The 20,195-nt window shown below is 45.5% G+C and overlaps 1 non-coding gene and 3 pseudogenes across 1 annotated transcript; 3 read left to right on the forward strand and 1 right to left on the reverse strand.

Annotated features, from left to right (window-relative positions):
* Positions 1-1,265: 1,265 nt before the first annotated feature.
* Positions 1,266-2,365, reverse strand: LOC125524056 (annotated as a pseudogene).
* Positions 2,366-8,811: 6,446 nt separating this feature from the next.
* Positions 8,812-9,864, forward strand: LOC125522778 (annotated as a pseudogene).
* Positions 9,865-10,411: 547 nt separating this feature from the next.
* TRNAY-GUA lies at positions 10,412-10,494 on the forward strand. The gene has a single exon. It is a non-coding gene; the product is annotated as a tRNA-Tyr (tRNA).
* A 484-nt stretch (positions 10,495-10,978) lies between these two features.
* On the forward strand, positions 10,979-14,299 carry LOC125523427 (annotated as a pseudogene).
* The last annotated feature ends 5,896 nt before the right edge of the window (positions 14,300-20,195 follow it).

The raw sequence follows: 20,195 nt of genomic DNA on the forward strand, positions 1-20,195 counted from the left end.
GTGAAGCCCTGTAGGAGCTCCCTAAGGACTCTAGCTAAGACATTTTTGAGACCCTGGGTGACTCGCGTGGACTTATCCCCTCTCGGTAAGCCGAAGACCATATCGTCTGCGTAGCGTGCGTAATAGAAGACTACGGCCCCATCCTCTCGGACCATTACCCTTTCAAGCTTGGCATCCAATATATGGAGATAGCAGTGAATGAGGACAGGTTCAATCGTGCTTCCGAGCGGTATTCCTCGCTTCTGGCACGTGTAACTCTTACCTTTTCTATCTACGTGTGGTTTTCATGAAAACCTATTTTATCAACCTATGGACTCCTTTCAATGACAGAGTCTTTGGAGCAAATTGGTTCAGGATTCTAAGGTTAGAAAAGAGTTACCACTCAAGGGAGGAACAAGATATGTGGAAGGCTATCCTGGTGGCTCAAGACTGACCGGTATACCTGGACCAGTCTATATTGAGCCATATTCATCAATTCGTCAGGCAATTTGGCCTCACACAATGTATCTCTGTTCCACCAGACGCTTAATCAACCCTGGAACACAAGAGAACCCTTCTTATCGAAGAGAATTGCGTATTAAACAAATGAGAGAAATAGCCCTAAATATGTGCATCGAGTAAGTCATTACCTTCTATTCGATCTCCAGTATCTCTCATCAAGTACTTGATCAGATTCCTCTTTTTTCTTGCAATTGCAAAGTGGTGGAAAAAAATTGTATTTCGGTCACCATGTCGTAGCCAATTGGCTCTGCCCTGCTGGAGCCATGCTACTTCTTCTTGTTCAAACAGGTTCTCGAGCAGCAGTCAAATTGACTTCCCCTGCTTGAGCGTAATGCCCGCCCCTGGTGTGGGGGAAATAGCCTTGTTTTCTATTCCTTTTCAAGTTGCTGATGCGAGCTACCGAACAAACAAGATTAGTACAAAAAGCCACAACTAGCACTAGCTTTCGAGATTGCTTCTTTCTACCTTTCTCACGCCGCTAATTGCTCCTTCTCCAAAATATCACTACGGACAAGATGAGCTAATAGAAAAAGTTAGGGCAACAGATGATAGCGACTCGCCAGACTCGAACTGGCATAGGCGGATCGGATCAAACGAAATTAGCCTTTCTTCCATCAACAGGAATCGCTTTGATTTTGCAGTTCAAGAGGATGGTGGGGGCAACCTCTCTACATCTGTGGGCCGGTAGGCCAGCCAACTAACTCTTCAAATGAAGAACTGATTACACCACATCTATGAACCTATCATTCCCCGCCCTTGCCCATTATTTCTTTTTGTATCACACTAGGACTTTGCCTCTTTTTTTGAGGAAAAATATGGAAGTAGAATCTCCTCTCTTTTAGAGGCGTCTTCCAAATCCAATTTAAGATCAATGAGGTCTTTCAGAGAGCCGCTGCTCTTTCCATTAAATTCTAGGATCTCTTCGATCCTATGCGCAAAAGCAAGGTGTGAGCCCGCGACCCCTTGATCTCTCTCAGAGTCAATCAGCCCAAACCGGGTTATGAGCTCAACGAAAAAAAAAGTATTTTTAGAAATTGCCTACAAAACTGCCTTGCGAGCGTTAGCGTCAGCGTCAGCGCCATCTCCCGATGGATATTTTTTGCGCATCTCCAATAGTGCCTTGGCCCTATTTTCTTCTTCGTCTATTGGGGAAGAAGAAGAGGTGGAGTAGCAGGCGGATCTCATCCCTCCCGCGGACTTCCCCGTACTCAAAGTGACTCTGAGAGATTGTGCTTCTCTACTAATCGCATTCTGTTCAAGAATCACTGTTTTCATGATTGAATGACGAAATAGATATACGAACTATATAGGATCATTCGCTTGGATGGGATAAGTGATTCTTTTATAGGATTCCCATGGGATCGTAGAATCAACTAAGGATGGAATAGGTATTTGTGATCGATCAGCTTCCAGTATGACCGAAGACTTTCTATCTGCATTCAGAATAACCACACAATCAGGTTGTTGGTTCAACCCAAAATTGATCTTCTTCTTTCTTGAATGGAATTTTTTTATTTGCAAAAGAATTGGTCAAAAACGCCCCGATCTTCCATTGAGAATCATCGAAACAATGAGAATTCACATTTCTTAAATAGCTTCTTAAGTAGCTCGCCATTTCTTTCGTTATCTCATAAATAAATAAATGATTGGTCTTTAAAAAGAAGGAACGGCCTTTTTGACGACTGGGAGATCCTATAAAATGAAGAGCGTTTCGTAAACAAATCAGTGTCTTGTCTGAATCGAGAATAGCAATTCCATTTCTTGAACCACGGATATAGACTTTGAAATGGTGATCAGCTACCTGACGGCCGAGATGTGCATTCATACAAAGTAATTTAGTACAGACTATCGAAAGCATTGTCATTTTGTGATTTGAGTTCCGGAGATACAGGTGGTAAGTTATGGGTAATGCGGGGGAACTTTAAGACGAGATAGAATACCTAATATGGGAGTGGTTTAAGTGAGAGAATAGCTCCCTTACCAAACCAACTGAGCTATTTGCCATGTTTTTAACAAATGACCTAACTTTGATGTGATGTGCCCGGCTAGCCCGGATCATTCTTAGAGCAGTCGAGGTTACCGGAATTACGGCCTTCCATACAAGAACTGGCACTATTGTAACTCGCTATGGGCCTCCTGCCTTCTCGAAAGAAACTGGCTTTTGAAGAAATTACTCTATTTTACGCATTTAGTTGAAGCGGATTCAAAGAGCTCTATCGAGCAAAGAAGGAGTATACTATACTGTAGCTGGATAAGCTAGATACCAAAACTTTGATAAAGATTGAGGCAACCCATTTGAGGAAGAACCGGACGGACCCCTGTGGAGATGGCATAAACAATCCTTTGATGAACTTTCTGGTTAACATAGAATCTATGATTTTTTTCTTCTAATTACTACTACTACCATTATTCAATCTGGTATCCAAGAATTTATTAAGCTCATCCCGCAAGCACATGTACACATCTTGGATTTTACCGTCTTAAGATGGAAGAAGATTCGTTCTCCTTCCCATTTCTAAGTTAAGCAAGAGATAACTCATAATTTGATATGCACTCGCACTCGCATCTTGGGTCACTGGAACCTGATGATAATTACTCACTCCTTCATCCTGAGAAAGGATCTTGGCTATGAAAAAAATGGATCACTAGCTTGCGCAGCAAATTGAATGAAACTTTCGTCCGAAGTAAACATTTCAGTCTGGTGTTCGTTATACCATTTAAGGGCATCATCTAAGTTCGAGAACTTTGGATACTTAAAGGCTGCAGCACATGCTAAGTGTTGACTGAGATTCTTTTTTTCCGACAGGTGGTTTTGTGCTGGAGGTTGAGGATGATCGGCAGAAAAGAGTAATAAACTTTTTGACAAATCACGCTCATGAAAATGCAATACACCTGAACGGTAGATTCTACCATGGAAGTCCATGAATGCTGGCAAATAGAATTGATAACCTTCGTATGCTGACGCAAGTCTTATTACAAAATCTTCATAACTAGCCTGCTGCACCTGTTTTAATAATTTATTTAACAGTATGTTATAGCTACAAGCATTCTTAATACCTTTGACGTTATTGAAGTAGCACTCCCTCAATATGTCTGAGGCTTCTGTCGGATTCACGCGGGCTAGAGCATTTGGTAAAAGAAGCCCACACTCAACTAAACATTGACGATTCTTTTCCAGAAATCTCAAGAGCCTTTTGTTTATTTCAAACGCTTGAGACTGAAGCCCATTCAAAATATCACACATCTGCTTGTATTCTTTTTTATGTAACTTTATATAGAAGTGGTTTAAGTCATGGGAAGTTAATAGCCGAAAGTGATTCTAGATATGCCCCGTGGGTTTGCATAAGTAACCTCCTATCAGATCCGATAATGTATCAGGATCAGACCCCCTCTCTGCTGGTTGCCAATCCAAGGGTTTGCAAAGCATCGGAAGATTGAGTTTGATAGGGAGCAGATTTATGTTCAAATTGCACATAACATAACTAGAATTCTCTATATACCCTTGACCTTTCTTAAGAACCAGCACTGGATCTTCTTTTGTTACTCCCCTATCTGTTGATATATGTAGAACATTTCTTTCAATCATGAATTGGAGCAAGTATTTCCCGATATCATAGTGACACTGAATCTTTTTCTTTTTCTCTTTTTTGCTAGCACCTTTGGGCTGAACAACATCCTTAACTGATTCTACCTTACTAGTGAGTACTGCTTCCACCTTACCACTACCTGGTGCTTTGTATTGTAGAAACCTTGCTTGTTATCGTACAGTTGAATTAAGTTGATCTATAAATCTAGCTGCCTTAACTGCGGATGATTCCTGAAGAGTGTTGAATACCAAGCCTAGTACATGAATCATGATAGCCTCAAGCGTATAGATACCAAACATCTTAAGCATAGGTAAGCTACTTGGTAGGAAACCATTTAGATATTGCTTAGCGTTAGGCTGATCTTTATTAATCAAGGAACTTTACTATGTTAGGAGTTACTTTAAATAGATTATCCTCATCGAACTTCATTGTGCAATCTGCAATTTGATTATGTAAATCTATTAATTCAGTATCGTAAAACACACCATTTTGATTCTTCTTTTCATTAATCAACAACTTTCTAACATCATCCTGATACTTATCAACATTAGAAGTCTTTTTCGTTTTGTCAATATCCAACAGCTGTCACAGCCCTAGAATTGTTTGCAATTAGTGGCACAAGCATCCATGCATCTTGTCTAAATTACTTCTTTAATTTGAAATGGGGGATAATAAACCCTAGCAGCAAAGGAAATTGAACCAGGTTCAAACTTAAATCTTTTCAATGATCCCAAGATGCCCTTTTGAAATGTTCATCATTTTTGAATTGGTCCAGCACCTCTGACAAAAATGATGCACATATTTCTAGGCCATCCCGGATTTTTGAATTAAATCATATGTTATTTACAATTGGGCATTTAAATGCTATATAATATTTTAAATGCTCAATTAATCATAACTTAAGTGAGGGCTGTTGGGAATATTCCAACCAGAGGCCACAATTATTTTCAGGATTTTTGGAAACGTTCTGGTATTTTTAATAAAGCCCAGAAGTTACACAGAAATAGAAAAACATTAACAAAGGTGAGAGAGAGAGGTTACCTGTGCAACTTACCTAGCAGCCCACTAGCGGCCCAGTAGACAGCCGGCCCACTAGGCCCAGCCCAGCCCCTCGCGCGTCGTCTTCCTCACGCCTACTGGCGTTGTGCGTGGCGCGCGCACAGCCGAGCCGCGGCCACCTCCTGCTAGCCCCGCAGCTGCTCCCCCTCGCCTTGGACACTGCCACGCGACCCCCCTCGATCCCCTCTGCCTCTCCCCTCACTCTCTGCTCTCCCCCTCGCCTCTAGCCCTTCCCCGAGCTCACCCTAGAGCAACCGCCGCCGCCGTTCGCTGCCACCATGCTTAGAGCCACCTCCTCGCCCTCCACCCGAGTCCAGAAGCTCTGCCTCGTCTACCTCGTCCTCTCCGTCGACTCACGCGACGCCGGACGCCTCGAAGCGCCGCCATCGATTCCTTCTTCAACCTCGGGACCGCCGGCCATCTCTGTCAAATTCGTCGGCTCCGGACCGTCCCCGACCTCGCCGAGCGTCCCCTCGTCATCGCCGTGAGCCACTGACCTTCTCCCCTAATTCAGCAAGCTCGCCCCCATGCCGTAGCGCCGTTCCCCACGAGCACCGGAGCCGCCGTCCGCCATTGTTGCTGCATGCATAGCCTCCGTGCTCCCCTGGCCTCACCGTGCTGCTCTTAGTGCTCCCCGTGTCTAGCAGGTGCTGCCCAGCCTCTCCATTTGCTCACGAATGCACCGTAGCGACGCGCCCGTGCACCACCGAACACCACGTTAAGATTAGTACTAATACGTGTGGACCCCACGTGTCGGCTTTGACTTTGGTCAAGTCAACGTTGACTGGTCCCACCTGTCATCCACCCAAACCAGCCTAAGACACTGACGTATGGGTCCCACAGGTCAGGTTTGACCTGCGGACCCAGTTGACTTGCTGAGGTCACACCTATGTCATGCTGACGCAGTAAAGCATTTTCTGGATTTATTTTTATATAGGAAATTCAAGAAAATGTTGCAAACTTCAAAAATTCATAGTAATTCAACCGTAACTCCAAATCAAACAAATTATATATGAAAAATTATCAGAAAAATTCAATCTATCCATCTGTACTGGTTTCATGCATGTTAGAACACTTTAACCTTGCTGTTTAGGTGAAACAAGTTAATGCACTAATATGATTTCATGAAATGGGTTTGCATTTGAATCTTTGGTTCAAATGGACTCATTCCAGTCTGTTCTAGCTTGCATTAGCCCAAAACACATTCATATTCCATGTCATAGCATGCATCATATTGTTGCATTGCATTGATTATGTTCCCTCTTGTTTGCCGGTGTTTGTCCCCTCCCGATAGACGTGGTTCCGACGAGTTCGATGACACCGATGAAGAACTATATTATCTTCAGAAGTGCCAGGCAAGCAAAACCCCCTTGTTCATTCCGATACAGTCCCACTCTCTCGCTCTTGCTCTCTTTTACTGCATTAGGACAACAACGATTCATCTGTTACTTGCTGCGGTAGCTGAACCCCTTTATCCTTTGCATGACCTGTCATTGCCACGGTAAATAGATGAAACCCACTAGCATGAGTAGGAGTTGTTTGAGCCCTGATGTGCCTACTCATTCATGCTTGTTTGTCATGCCTGCTACTGCTTAGAGTTGAGTCAGGTCTGATTCATCGGGGATGAATCAGAGGTGTGTAAACATGTCCTACTGTTAAGAGCTAAGTGTGTGAACACGATTTGGTAAAGGTAGCGGTGAGAGGCCATGTAGGAGTACATGGTGGGTTGTCTCATTGAAGCCGTCCTCCGGAACTGAGTTCTGTGTTTGTGATCCATGAAACAGTTACTACCATGCATTGGGCCCGAAACCAATGGACCCTCTCGACTTATTAACTGCCCTTGTCCTCTGCCCAGGAGTTGCAAGTAGTTACTGGTGTTTGTAGTATGCTGGGGGCCGTGCGCAGCGCTGACCGAGGGGTGGGCTGTGTTGTGGTAGGCACGTGGCATGGTGTACCGGGCGCCCGTTTGGTGTCTCGGGAACCCTGCACACATTGTTTGGGGCTGTGAGCGAAACTCCGGCCTGATCTCCTCATGGATGGAACCCGAATAGGCGATAAACTTGGACTAGAGACTTGTGTGGTTACTCAGGTCGTTGCCGACACCCTCGTTGGGCTTCCGCTTGAAGGTTGCCGAGTACATGTCATGTAAACGGCGGTAAGTGGTGAGAGCGTGTGTGAAGAAGTACACCCCTACAGGGTTAACATCATCTATTCGAATAGCCGTGTCTGCGGTAATGGACTTCTGGGTTGCCTATAACAGTACATAGACAAGTGAATGTGGATACTCTAAAATGCGCAAGATAAGCGTGAGTGCTATGGATGGCGTTCTCGTAGGTAGACGGGAGCGGATCCATAGTGGTGTATTGCATGGTGAATATGTGGACTCGTGTGCGCCACCTCAAGAGAGTTTCTTGCAGTCGTAGTTCAGGATAGCCACCGAGTCAAAGCTGGCTTGCTGCAGTCAAACTCCACCACCCCCTTTATTGATACTGATGCATATGTAGCTAGTTCTGATGTAAGTCTTGCTGGGTACATTTGTACTCACGTTTGCCTATTTTATGTTTTTGCAGAGAGACGTCAGTCTCGCTAGTAGTTCTGTGTGGACTTCGACGTTTAGCTTGATACCTCAGCTACGATCTTGTACCTCGGCAGGATCTGGTAGATAGCCAGGCTTCTCAAGCCTTTTTCATTTGTAGATGTCTGTACCCAGACATGTTAAGCTTCCGCATGTGCTTTGACTTGTATGCTCAGAATGTTGGGTCATGAGACCTATGTTTGTAATATCTCGCTCCTCGGAGCCTAATGAATAAATACTTGAGTCGTAGGGTTATGTTGTGATGCCATGTTGTATTTACACATATCGAGCATATTGTGTGTATGATTGAAATGCTTGGTATGTGTGGGATCCGACAATCTAGTTGTTTATCCTTGGCAGCCTCTCATATGGGGAAATGTAGTCTAGTGCTCCTTGAGCCATAGTAGTCCGCTACAGCCCGGTTCACCGGAGTCCTGCTAGCCCAGCACTACTGCTCAGGACACTTGACTGGCCGGCATGTGTTTCACTTCGTTCCTGTGTCTGTCCCTTCGGGGAAATGTCACGCGGTGACATCCGGAGTCCTGCCTAGCCTGCTACAGCCCAGGTTACCGGAGTCCTGTTAGCCCAGTGCTACAGCCCGGATTCGCACGCTGCTGACCGACATGCTCGAAGTTGATTCATGTATGCCTGTCCCCATGGGTTAGTGCCGCTTTGGGTTCACGACTAGCCATGTCGGCCCGGGCTCTTTGTCATATGGATGCTAGCGACACTATCATATACGTGAGCCAAAAGGCGCAAACGGTCCCGGGCCAGGTAAGGTGGCACCCATGGGAATACCGTGCATGAGGCCGCAAAGTGATATGATGTGTTACATGCTAGATCGGTGTGACTTAGGATCGGGGTCCTGACAGCAACAGCTTAGCGTAGTAATCGTTCCAGAACTCCTTAATAATACGTGCATTTTGCAAAGATTTCTCATTCTCAATGCTATCATCATATGTCTCGGAACAATAAAATAGAACCTGCATACTTTTATTTGTTACCCTTACTAAACTGTAGTAAGGATACGAATACGACTGAAATAAACTACTAGAATTTAATATAAGGAAAGGATCAGAATAAGTACTAATGCTCTGTAAAATACTTTTCCCCGAGCAATGGTTTAGCGGATTCGGAATTGTAACAAAGCATCCTGGGTTCTATACCCGATTCAACACTAGAGCATGCAGCCGATCCTGGATACATCACTATATAAAGTGTGCATGCAGTTTTGGTTCTTTATTGGTAGCCAGTCTTTCACTTCTGCCTCTCCACTCCCATGCCTTTCTTGGTCGGACCAACCCAACCGGCCATTCAAGTCTTTCTGCTTAGAGCAAGAAGCGGAACCAAAATGAAGCTTTCTTTATTTTCATTTATGGATAACCAATCCATTTTCCAATATAGTTGGGAGTTTTTACCAAAGAAATGGGTACATAAAATGAAAAGATCGGAACATGGGAATAGATCTTATACCAATACTGACTACCCATTTCCATTGTTGTGCTTTCTAAAATGGCATACCTATACAAGGGTTCAAGTTTCGATCGATATTTGCGGAGTGGATCATCCCTCTCGAAAACGAAGATTTGAAGTTGTCCATAATCTACCGAGTACTCGGTATAACTCACGCGTTCGTGTACAAACAAGTGCAGACGAAGTAACACGAATATCTCCAGTAGTCAGTCTATTTCCATCAGCCGGCCGGTGGGAGCGAGAAGTATGGGATATGTCTGGTGTTTCTTCCATCAATCATCCGGATTTACGCCGTATATCAACAGATTATGGTTTCGAGGGTCATCCATTACGAAAAGACTTTCCTCTGAGTGGATATGTGGAAGTACGCTATGATGATCCAGAGAAACGTGTGGTTTCTGAACCCATTGAGATGACCCAAGAATTTCGCTATTTCGATTTTGCTAGTCCTTGGGAACAGCGTAGCGACGGATAATTCCGAATCTACATAGGTCTAGTCCAGGGGACAAATCAATAGGAAATGCTATTTGCTTCTTAAGAAGAAGAACTTTTTTGAAATGAAAGAGTTTCCACGGGCGTCGGATATCATTTCTTCAAATAAGGAAGAAGTGTTATCGAAGGATTTCCTTCCATTCTTCCTAGTATGGAAGAAGTAAAGAAAAAGTACTGCGTCTCAATCTATACGAAAGGGCACTGGTTTTTTCTTTCGGTTTCATTGATAGCAGAAGAGTACGCTAGCTAGCGGATCCTGAAAACGCTTGCTTGCGCCCCACCCCTACGGAAACTATTGCCTATGCTTGCTGCTCGCTCAGTGTCAGTAGAAGGGAAGAAAAGATGGTCACTCCTTTTAGGAACATGGCGAGCCTTACTTACGACTGTTGCACTTCACTCGCTGCTCGTTCATTCACTTGCTCATGAACTCGCTGCTTCGCCAGAAGCGACTAGTCGCCTCCTTTCCTCCGCCGAAAGATGCTTAGCCAGAAGCGACGAAGGAGGGGAGCTGGGGAAGGCCGACGATGGCAATGAGGGGGAAGCTGTCGTAGAAGCTTTGCCCCTTGCTTTACATGTTGTTATGAACTTACTAAATGACCTTATTTATTCTCCCGGAACGCTAGCAAATCTAATAGTTCCATCTGCTCTTCTTAACTTAAGAACGAAGGCCGCCATCCTTCTTATTCAGGAACCCTTTGTTTGAGGAGGGCGTATCCACGGGAAGGGGAGAGTGGCCGAGCGGTCAAAAGCGACAGACTGTAAATCTGTTGAAGGTTTTCTATGTAGGTTCGAATCCTGCCTCTCCCACTTGTTGTAGACTTAAGAGAAGAGAAAGTAGGCGGAAGCCTAGGAGGGCCAACCGAGCGAAGCTCTTTTTTTGCCGTGCCGTGAAGTGCAGTTTTCTCGTATGCGTTTTAGAGAGGTTATCGAAAAAAGACGATCTATAGAGATTCCCCATCTATATCCAGTCGAGAATAGAAGCAAGTCGCTTCCGGCGTGTCGGCTTGTAGTCTCTGCAGTCGGCACACGCACGCGCCCGCCATCATGCCTCCTTGGTTCGGGACGAAGCCAAGCGAGACATACGATAGACGAAGGAAGCGCCCACCCAGTAGGAGGGCTAAAACCTGTAATTTTGAAGTTGCAAACTCCAGCTTCGAAGCTGGAGTGCTTTAGCCCTTTTTTAAGCAAGAATCACCGTCTTGAGCGCCTTGCGCGCTCAAAAACAAGCAAGGGATGAGCGCTTTGTTGCTAATGCGGATACGTTTTCTTGCTGGGGAAGGCTAGTTTGATCGAGGATTGGAGAGGAGAGAGAGGTGGAATAAAAAGCTCGGGATGGATTTTGGAGTCTTTGTGCGAGCCGTATGCGGTGAGAGTCGCACGTACGGTAAGGAGGGGGGTTCGCGTCTATACGTGTAGTGTGGTGGTTGGGCCTACCCACCCTATTTGTTCCATGATCTATGGGTCTACTGGAGCTACCCACTTCGATCAATTAGCCAAGATTTTGACCGGATACGAAATCACTGGTGCTCGATCTAGTGGTATTTTTATGGGGATTCTTTTTATCGCTGTAGGATTCCTATTCAAGATTACTGCAGTTCCTTTTCGGGCGGCTGTAGGATGGACAGCCCCCTATAGGTAGTAGGGTAGGGTGGGTGGTACCGCTCAGATAGCGCCAATCCTCCTAACTGCGCGCGGTACGGGCTTAGAGCGCGTGAAACTCATCACTACCTCGTAAGGGCGTTGAGACCATAGCATGTTACACAAAAGCGCCGCTTTCTCAGGAGTGTTGTCACACAGCTGCCCGACTAGAAGAGCTACTCGCTCTGTAGTGTTGTCACACAAGATAAGCACGCCGCCCGCCTGCTGGCCGGGCGAATCGAAGTTATCTTCCAGTCAACTGTCCACCCAGTCAAGTGCAAAAAACACAGTGGAATCATGCAACGCACGCTGCTGGTGTGCTTCCTGCCCACGAGGAAAGAAGAGCGACAAGGTTCAGATTTGACTGTTTGCAGCATGGGAGCTGATTACCCAAAAAATCCCTGGGAAAAAAGAAAAGATATCTCGGTAACGAAAACCATAGGAGGCTGTATTGGCGAGATCCAAGGGTTCACAGCAGCCCAAAAGAAAAACCGCCTGGAAGTCCGAGGACCTTTAGTACCGTACCGAACCAGCAGCCTTCGTACCAAGTGACGACCGCCCTTGTCCCTTTCCTTTTTCCATTCAGCCTACTTCTTAGCTTTGTTCCGTCAGTCTAAGGCAAAGCTTAAGTGGTTTGCCTACCTTACCCACTTGATGAAAGGGAACGAACTTCGTTTCCTTGGCGGCTTTATGGATGGATTCAGTCAGAAAAAACTCCTTCCTTTTGAAAAAAGTGACGCTTTGCGTCTTCGCTTCCGAGGGTTAGGGTATAGGCCATTTCGAGCAAGCTTTCACTTTTTCTACTGGCTTTCTACAACTTTCGCTTTAGCTTCCAAAGGCGACCCAATGACCTTTCCGGAATTGGAAGTATTCGTCGCCCTACCCTAAGAAAGAAGTCACTATAAAACTGCTTGCCCTCCAGAAGTACCAAAGGTGCGCGGAGCCCGCTGAAAATGAATATGTTTGCTACTGAAAGAAGCCTGCCTATTGACGAATATTCGTCTTTAGAATGAAAGTAGCTATGAAGCCCAATCTACTGTCGATTCAAAAGGGGGCATAGTCATATGGGTGGGGTGTTTGTGGGGAGCTGCCTTGGATATGAGGAATTCCTCCAATCTAAAAAAAAAAAGAACAAAGAAAAAGTCCGTGACGAAGATCTTTCTTTTCTATCAATAGATAGGAATGAGTGTTCGTTATAGGGGATAGGATCCATCTGCTCTCTCTCTCTCTCTATTTTCTTTGATGCAATTTAGAGAGAAAAAGCAGTGTGAAATTGAAAAAAAAAAGAGAATCGGGAGATGATTCCAAAATAGATACATAGACATGTAAAGTAAAGGGATGTATATATTATTCCCATATATATCATCTATCTATGAAAATGTTAAACAGAGTTCGTTTTTGGATCGTTTCAGCTTCTGCCAACGAAATGAAGGCCTCTCCCCTTCCGAATGCTTCTCCGATCCTGAAGTTCTCGCGAAGAGAATAAGATGCAGCTCCCCCTCCCTCTGTCTTTTTCCGCTTTGCTAATCTTCCCCTCTAACGCGGGCCGGGCTTAGGCGGGCGCGGGAGGAAGAAAGAAAGTCAAAGAGCGTCTTCTCCTTTGTCCTTTTTTCAGTGCAACACAGGAAAGCACCCTCTTTTTGTAATCCCTGCAGCTTCCCAGAGGCTTTCTTTTTTTTATTGAACGCATGGCATAGCTAGGACCCCTCCAATCATGTTTGAGCCTATGTTCACCCGGGGCCAAAAAAGGAGAATTCCGGAATGCCTGCCGACGTTCAGATAAGGTGCATATCCCTTACCACTAAAGGAAAGGATCGACGTAGGGGGGATATTAGCTGGGTAAGGAAAACGCTTTCGGAGATTGAGATGTCAATTTGTTTTTCATTGAAAAGGAAGAAGGCCGAGGGGATAGCAGCCTTCCTTCGGGCTTTGCCTGCCGACGTTCTAATAAAGAATTCCGGCTCGGCCTAGGAAAGCACTGGCAACAACATAAAGAAAGGGGTCCATGTAGCTGCTGCGCCCGCCCACTGAGCAGAGGTTCGTCATCTACTACAAAAGAGAGAATCCACTTCAGATAACCACGTCTCTGCTAGGCAGCGTGTGGAATGGCCGAGAGTGGACCAAATGGATATATAATCCAAGCCAAGAGTGGAGTTACGTGAACAGCCGTCTGATGGAAAACAACTTTCACGTTCGGTTCAGAGAGCACTTTTTTGTTGAGAATAAGTCCTTCCCTTTTGTGTGAATTCCCCAGCGGGGAATTAACAACTTGTGGGGCCCTATCTATTCAATCTCTCGAGCCCCAAGAAAACCCCCTCTCCCTCGGACTCAATCTCTCTTTTGACTCTATATATGTGGGCACCTGATATCTATGAGGGTTCACCCACCCCGGTGACAGCATTCCTTTCTATTGCGCCTAAAATCTCTATTTCTGCAAATATGTCACGTGTTTCTATTGTTGCTTCCTATGGGGGTACATTACAACAAATCTTCTTTTTCTGCAGCATTGCTTCTATGATCTAAGGAGCACTGGCCGCCATGGCCCCAACAAAAGTCAAAAGACCTCTAGCTCATAATTCGATTGGACATGTAGGTTATATTCGTACTGGTTTCTCATGTGGAACCATAGAAGGAATTCAATCACCACTAATTGGTATATTTATTTATGCATCAATGACGATAGATGCATTCGCCATAGTTCCAGAATTACGGCAAACCCGTGTCAAATATATAGCGGATTTTGGGCGCTCTAGCAAAAACGAATCCTATTTCGGCTATGACCTTCTCCATTACAATGTTCTCATACGCAGGAATACACCCGTTAGCCGGCTTTTGTAGCAAATTCTATTTGTTCTTCGCCGCTTTGGGTCGTGGGGCTTACTTCCTAGCCCCAGTGGGAGTAGTGACTAGCGTTATAGGTCGTTGGGCGGCCGGAAGGTTGCCATGAGTAAGGTTGGGAGACCGAAGGCAGTTTTCCGTGCACGGACACGTAGCTTACCGAATCAGTTGCAACACAGATGGGAATGCATGCTACGAAAGACAGGGTCGAGTCTGATACATCAACCGTCGACTCCATATCCTTGTACGAGTCCACAATCACTACACGAGATGAACCTGGGTTTGGTGAATGGAAGTTGGCCTTAGGTGTAATAGGACTCCCAGTTACTGCGCGCGATCGTATACTGAGGTGCTCCCCGTCGGTTGTTGGAACGACGCGAGCCGGGCCGGGCCTCGATTCCTTTCAAAAAGATGAAGGGACAGAGGTGACTAATTCCCCATATCATTTGGGGCGGAAAACGAATCGACATCTCGATGTGATACAGCCCTTTCCATTTTCGTTGGGAAAGAACGGCGAAGTCCATCCGAACCCTCCAATGAAGAAATAAGAGGAGAGCAAAGCGCCAATGGCGCGCGAAGCGCATGCGGAAGGGGCACGGAGAAATAAAGAAGTGTGGGGGAGAAGCAGCCGAGCTCATTCCCTTCGCTTCCTGGGCCCAAAGCAGTGCTTTGTTTCCTGGCCAAATCAAGGATTTGGGGCTGATTGCAAAAGATATCTGAATAGAAAGATAGATCCATCCATCTATCCAGATATCTAAAAAAGAATCGATTTCGATTTCATGAAACCTTTGATTCAAAGAACTGCGCTTAGCCCCCCCGCTCATGAAACGGCTCTGCTGCAATGGATGGCAGAGGGTCCGTAGTACCCGAAGCACTGGAGTGATCCAGTAGCCGGGAAGGGGCCTAGAAGTGCCTACTACTACACCACACTACACTTGGCTCTACACATTTACAGAGCTTACCCCTGTCCAGTGTCTGGCAGAACGTTGGGGGCTTCAATCGTCGACTCGTTATCCCCATCTCAGCCCAGGCTAACGGAGCCTGACTTATTCAGGGGAGAGAGTGGAGCCTATCGAAGCACTCTTGAGAGTAAGATCCTTGGCTCCTCTTCATTCTCTACAGGGGTCTCTGCCCACATGGAAGCGGGGCAGAGATGGATAAGATCAAACACGGGAATAAGAAGCATTTGAAATGCCTTTTTGATCATTTTGATAGAGGGGGATGGATAAAGTGGGCAAAACAGACTCACATTTTTCAATCGAAAAGATGGGTTCCTTTTTCGTCTCGACAAAGAAAGAATCATCTTGAAAACGCTCCTAACCCCTTCGTAGGGCCGTGTATAGTAAGTGATCCGAACCTGCACGGAGCGAGCCCCCCTTAGAGGCAAGTGAAGTTGGTGAGCCATATGATGGGCAACTATCTCCTGCGGTTCGGAGAGGACTCAGCTGTTAATTAGTACCCCCTTGGTTTGGGGGTGGACCCTTTCACTCTATTTTATTATATACGCTTAGCGAAAAGAATGTTTTTTGATAGACCTAGGACATGGATTCTATATGAACCAATGGATCATGACAAGTCATTACTACTAGCAATGACTTCCTCTTTCATTACTTCATCCTTTCCATATCCCTCTCCCTTGTTCGATATCTATAAGTTCGTTCGATCATTGACAAGGTTCAAAGAAAGGGTGGGCCATTCACCATGAAGGCTAAAAGCGAGATAGGCTTTACTGGACATTTTCGCTTACAAAGGCGAAGACAATTCCGCATTTTTTCAGCCGATTCTCTGAAATTTAAGACAATTATCCTCACTCAAACTTCAAAAAGTCCTTTTTTCTGATGTAAATTCGGTCTGTCTCCTTTGTCCTTCCTAATGCTAGTCTAGTCTCCGATTATAGGATTGATACGGGCGTGCTTCCTTGCAGAGGGTTGTTTTAGACACCTACCCACCATTTGCCACCCAGGTATAACCAAATCCTTCCACAAAGGAATATTTACTACTGGGTCCATCACGTGTCCAGATACCGGTGCATCCCTTGCCGTTTCCCCATCGGCTGAAGTTGGATCAAAGTCCCCGCTCGATGGGAACAAAAAGGATACAATTAGTTCAGAATCAAAAAAGTAGTAGTTGAAATCTCTAACTTAGGTGCGTTTGCCCATTACTTCTACCCATCTACGCGATTCTGAGATCCAGCCATTGGAACTGAGAGATCCCCGCTGTTTGACCTACTCAAGTAGGCTTTCTATTGAATATCCACCCGTGGTAATTGCTTGACTGGTAGAAGCACCAAGCTTTGGTACTATAGTCGTACTCGAGACCCTATTGAGCTGCTTAGTCTTCCTTTCTTTGATGATCTTCAACACATCTATTTGATTCCCTGCGAGTGAAGGATTTCTCGTATGGAGAAAAACCTCTTGAGCGCTATCTGATCTTATTTTTGTATTTCAAATATGGGACCTGCCTTTTTAATGGGACATCCCGGCAACAGGCCTACTCATGCATGTGGCCAAGTACTCGACCAATCCTCGGAGCGAAGGGATGAACGAATTCTCGAGGTCTGGTTCATTGAGGTCAGCATCACATGAAACCTTTAGCACTTCCGTTCGATATTGGATGGAGTATGGCTGGAAGGTCAGCCTAGCTAGTCTTGTCAATCGGCCCTGACTCGTCTTCTCCTTGGTACCTACCGCTATTGAACTTCGGTACCTATATTCCTGAAACAAGACAGACCTTCATGAAGACCTTCTATTTTGGAATAAGATCGGACATTTCCACATTGAGGTGAAATTACATATGAGGAAAATAATCCTGGACTACGAAAGCTGCCCTTGTGTGGTAGAACCAGGTCTTCCACCGGGCGGTCAGCCAAGTACTGAAGCCCCTATCTTGATATAGAATAGAAGTGAGTTCACACTAAAAATAGAAGAAGCCCTATGATTTTTTAGCCCTGCTATCAATCACTTCGGTAAAGGGATCGAAAGATTATGGTCTGAAATAGAGATTTGAGAGTCCCTCGTGTGAGTACGTGCTGAAGAGCAAGGAGTGAAAGTGCGTTCATCTTTCTTTCTGCTAGTTGTTTCCTGCTAATAGTGATTAGTGAGTGCCCCATACATAGCCAATGTCCGCCCGTGTTCACATCCAGTCTTCTCTGTACACTAGTGCAGCTTCCAGCTCTATGCTATGTATGGTAGTCGTTTGACTCGGGAATCCCTGATAAAAGCTTTTAGTCCGTGCCTGGCAGTTTCAGCCGTGGTCCAGTCCAGCAGCCTCTTTTCGATCCAAGAGTCGCATGAGAAGAAAGCTTCCGGTTAGCTTCAGTTAGTGTTAGTTAAATAGAACGGGAACCTCGTAACTATGCCAAGCCCGATCTTGGTTCCAATGCTGCAGAGAAAGGTTATGGGTAAAAAGAAGGTCTTTATCCTGGTGCTGCGGAGACCGGTGTTGCTGATCGAACTCATTTTCTTTCGAGGAGATCGAAAATCTCTGAATTTCTGCGAAACGAATTTACATATTTATTGCGAGGGGCTTTGAAAAGCGAAAGGATGAAGACTGATTTAGATCCTCTGAAAGCGCAGGAAGTATGCCTTTTGAGCTTTTTCTCCACCCACCTCTGAGCATCCTGTTGGAATGGTCCTAGGAAAGACTACGTACGAGAAATCATTCTCACAGCCAACTTTCCTTCTTCTGAGCAAATAAATGTAGTATTTAGTCCAACCAATCATTGGTGAATCTATGTCTTTCGTGAAAAGTGGAGTATTTGTGCCCAAGATCTTTCTATTCCCTTTAGTAGGTGCACACATCTCGTATGGTAAATATACCTTTGTGCCCTATAAGGTAAGATTGATTGACGGAGTCAAGAGATGGAGATCTTGGTTTAGCAGCGGCTGCCTGTCCTTTTCTTTCGTGAAAGGTATGATCTAGAGTGTGATTCTGATCCCGTGATTGGGTGCTTGGCGTAGAATGAGTGGAGCATACTAGGAATGCCGAATGCTCGCTCAGTGAGGGAGCTCTGTTGGAGAAGAGTGGGACTAGAAAGAGGGAATACCCATGTCAGGCCATGTAAGGCCAATAGTTGAGGTACCTGGATCCAGACAAAACTCCAAACATGTAAGAATCTACCTTGAAGCAAGGTTTCTACTGGTTAATGCATTCCACCCTATTGATGACAGCTAATGTTACTAACAGCTTAGATGAAGAAAGTGTTGGGTTTCCGTAGTAATTCAAAAATTTCCTACGCACACGCAAGATCATGTGATGCATAGCAACGAGGGGAGAGTGTTGTCCTACGTACCCAACGCAGACCGACTGCGGAACCGATCACACAACGTAGATGAAAGTAGTCGTACGTCTTCACGATCCAACCGATCAAGCACCGAAACTACGCAACCTCCGAGTCGAAGCACACGTCAGCTCCGATGACGATCCCCGACTCCGATCCAGCAAAGTGTCGGGGAAGAGTTCGTCAGCGCGACGGCGTGGTGACCGATCTTGATGAACTACAGCAGCAGGGCTTCGCCTAAACTCCGCTACAGTATTATCGAGGTATATGGTGGCAGGGGGCACCGCACACGGCTAAGGAATAGATCACGTGGATCAACTTGTGTGTCTAGAGGTGCCCCCGGCCTCCGTATATAAAGGAGCCAAGGGGGAGGGCTGTCCGGCCAAGGAGGGGAGGCGCAGGAGAGTCCTACTCCCTCTGGGAGTAGGATTCCTCCCCCCAATCCTAGTCCAACTAGGATTCCTCGGAGGGGAAGGGAGAGAGGGGGGCCGGCCACCTTCTCCTAGTCCTAATAGGACTAGGGGAGGGGGAAGTGGCGCAGCCACCTTGGGCTGCCCCTTTCTCCTTTCCACTAAGGCCCATGAAGGCCCATATGGCTCCGGGGGGTTCCGGTAACCCTCCCGGTACTCCGGTAAAATCCCGATTTCACCCGGAACACTTCCGATGTCCAAACATAGGCTTCCAATATATCAATCTTTACGTCTGACCATTTCGAGACTCCTCGTCATGTCCGTGATCACATCCGGACTCCGACAACCTTCGGTACATCAAAATGCATAAACTCATAATGAAACTGTCATCGTAACCTTAAGCGTGCGGACCCTACGGGTTCGAGAACAATGTAGACATGACCGAGACACGTCTCCGGTCAATAACCAATAGCACGACCTGGATGCCCATATTGGCTCCTACATATTCTACGAAGATCTTTATCGGTCAGACCGCATAACAACATACGTTGTTCCCTTTGTCATCGGTATGTTACTTGCCGAGATTCGATCGTCGGTATCCAATACCTAGTTCAATCTCGTTACCGGCAAGTCTCTTTACTCGTTCGTAATACATCATCTCACAACTAACATTCATTAGTTGAAATGCTTGCAAGGCTTATGTGATGTGCATTACCGAGAGGGCCCAGAGATACCTCTCCGACAATCGGAGTGACAAATCCTAATCTCGAAATACGCCAACCCAACATCTACCTTTGGAGACACCTGTAAATGCTCCTTTATAATCACCCAGTTACGTTGTGACGTTTGGTAGCACCCAAAGCGTTCCTCCGGCAAACGGGAGTTGCATAATCTCATAGTCATAGGAACTTGTATAAGTCATGAAGAAAGCAATAGCAACATACTAAACGATCGGGTGCTAAGCTAATGGAATGGGTCATGTCAATCAGACCATTCAATTAATGATGTGACCTTGTTAATCAAATAACAACTCATTGTTCATGGTTAGGAAACATAACCATCTTTGATTAACGAGCTAGTCAAGTAGAGGCATACTAGTGACACTTTGTTTGTCTATGTATTTACACATGTATTATGTTTCCGGTTAATACAATTCTAGCATGAATAATAAACATTTATCATGATTATAAGGAAATAAATAATAACTTTATTATTGCCTCTAGGGCATATTTCCTTCAGTCTCCCACTTGCACTAGAGTCAATAATCTAGATTACACTGTAATGATTCTAACACCCGTGGAGCTTTGGTGCTGGATCATGTTTTGCTCGTGGAAGAGGCTTAG

This window comes from Triticum urartu, chromosome 7 (genome assembly GCF_003073215.2).
Source record: "Triticum urartu cultivar G1812 chromosome 7, Tu2.1, whole genome shotgun sequence".
Classification (NCBI taxonomy): Eukaryota; Viridiplantae; Streptophyta; class Magnoliopsida; order Poales; family Poaceae; genus Triticum; species Triticum urartu.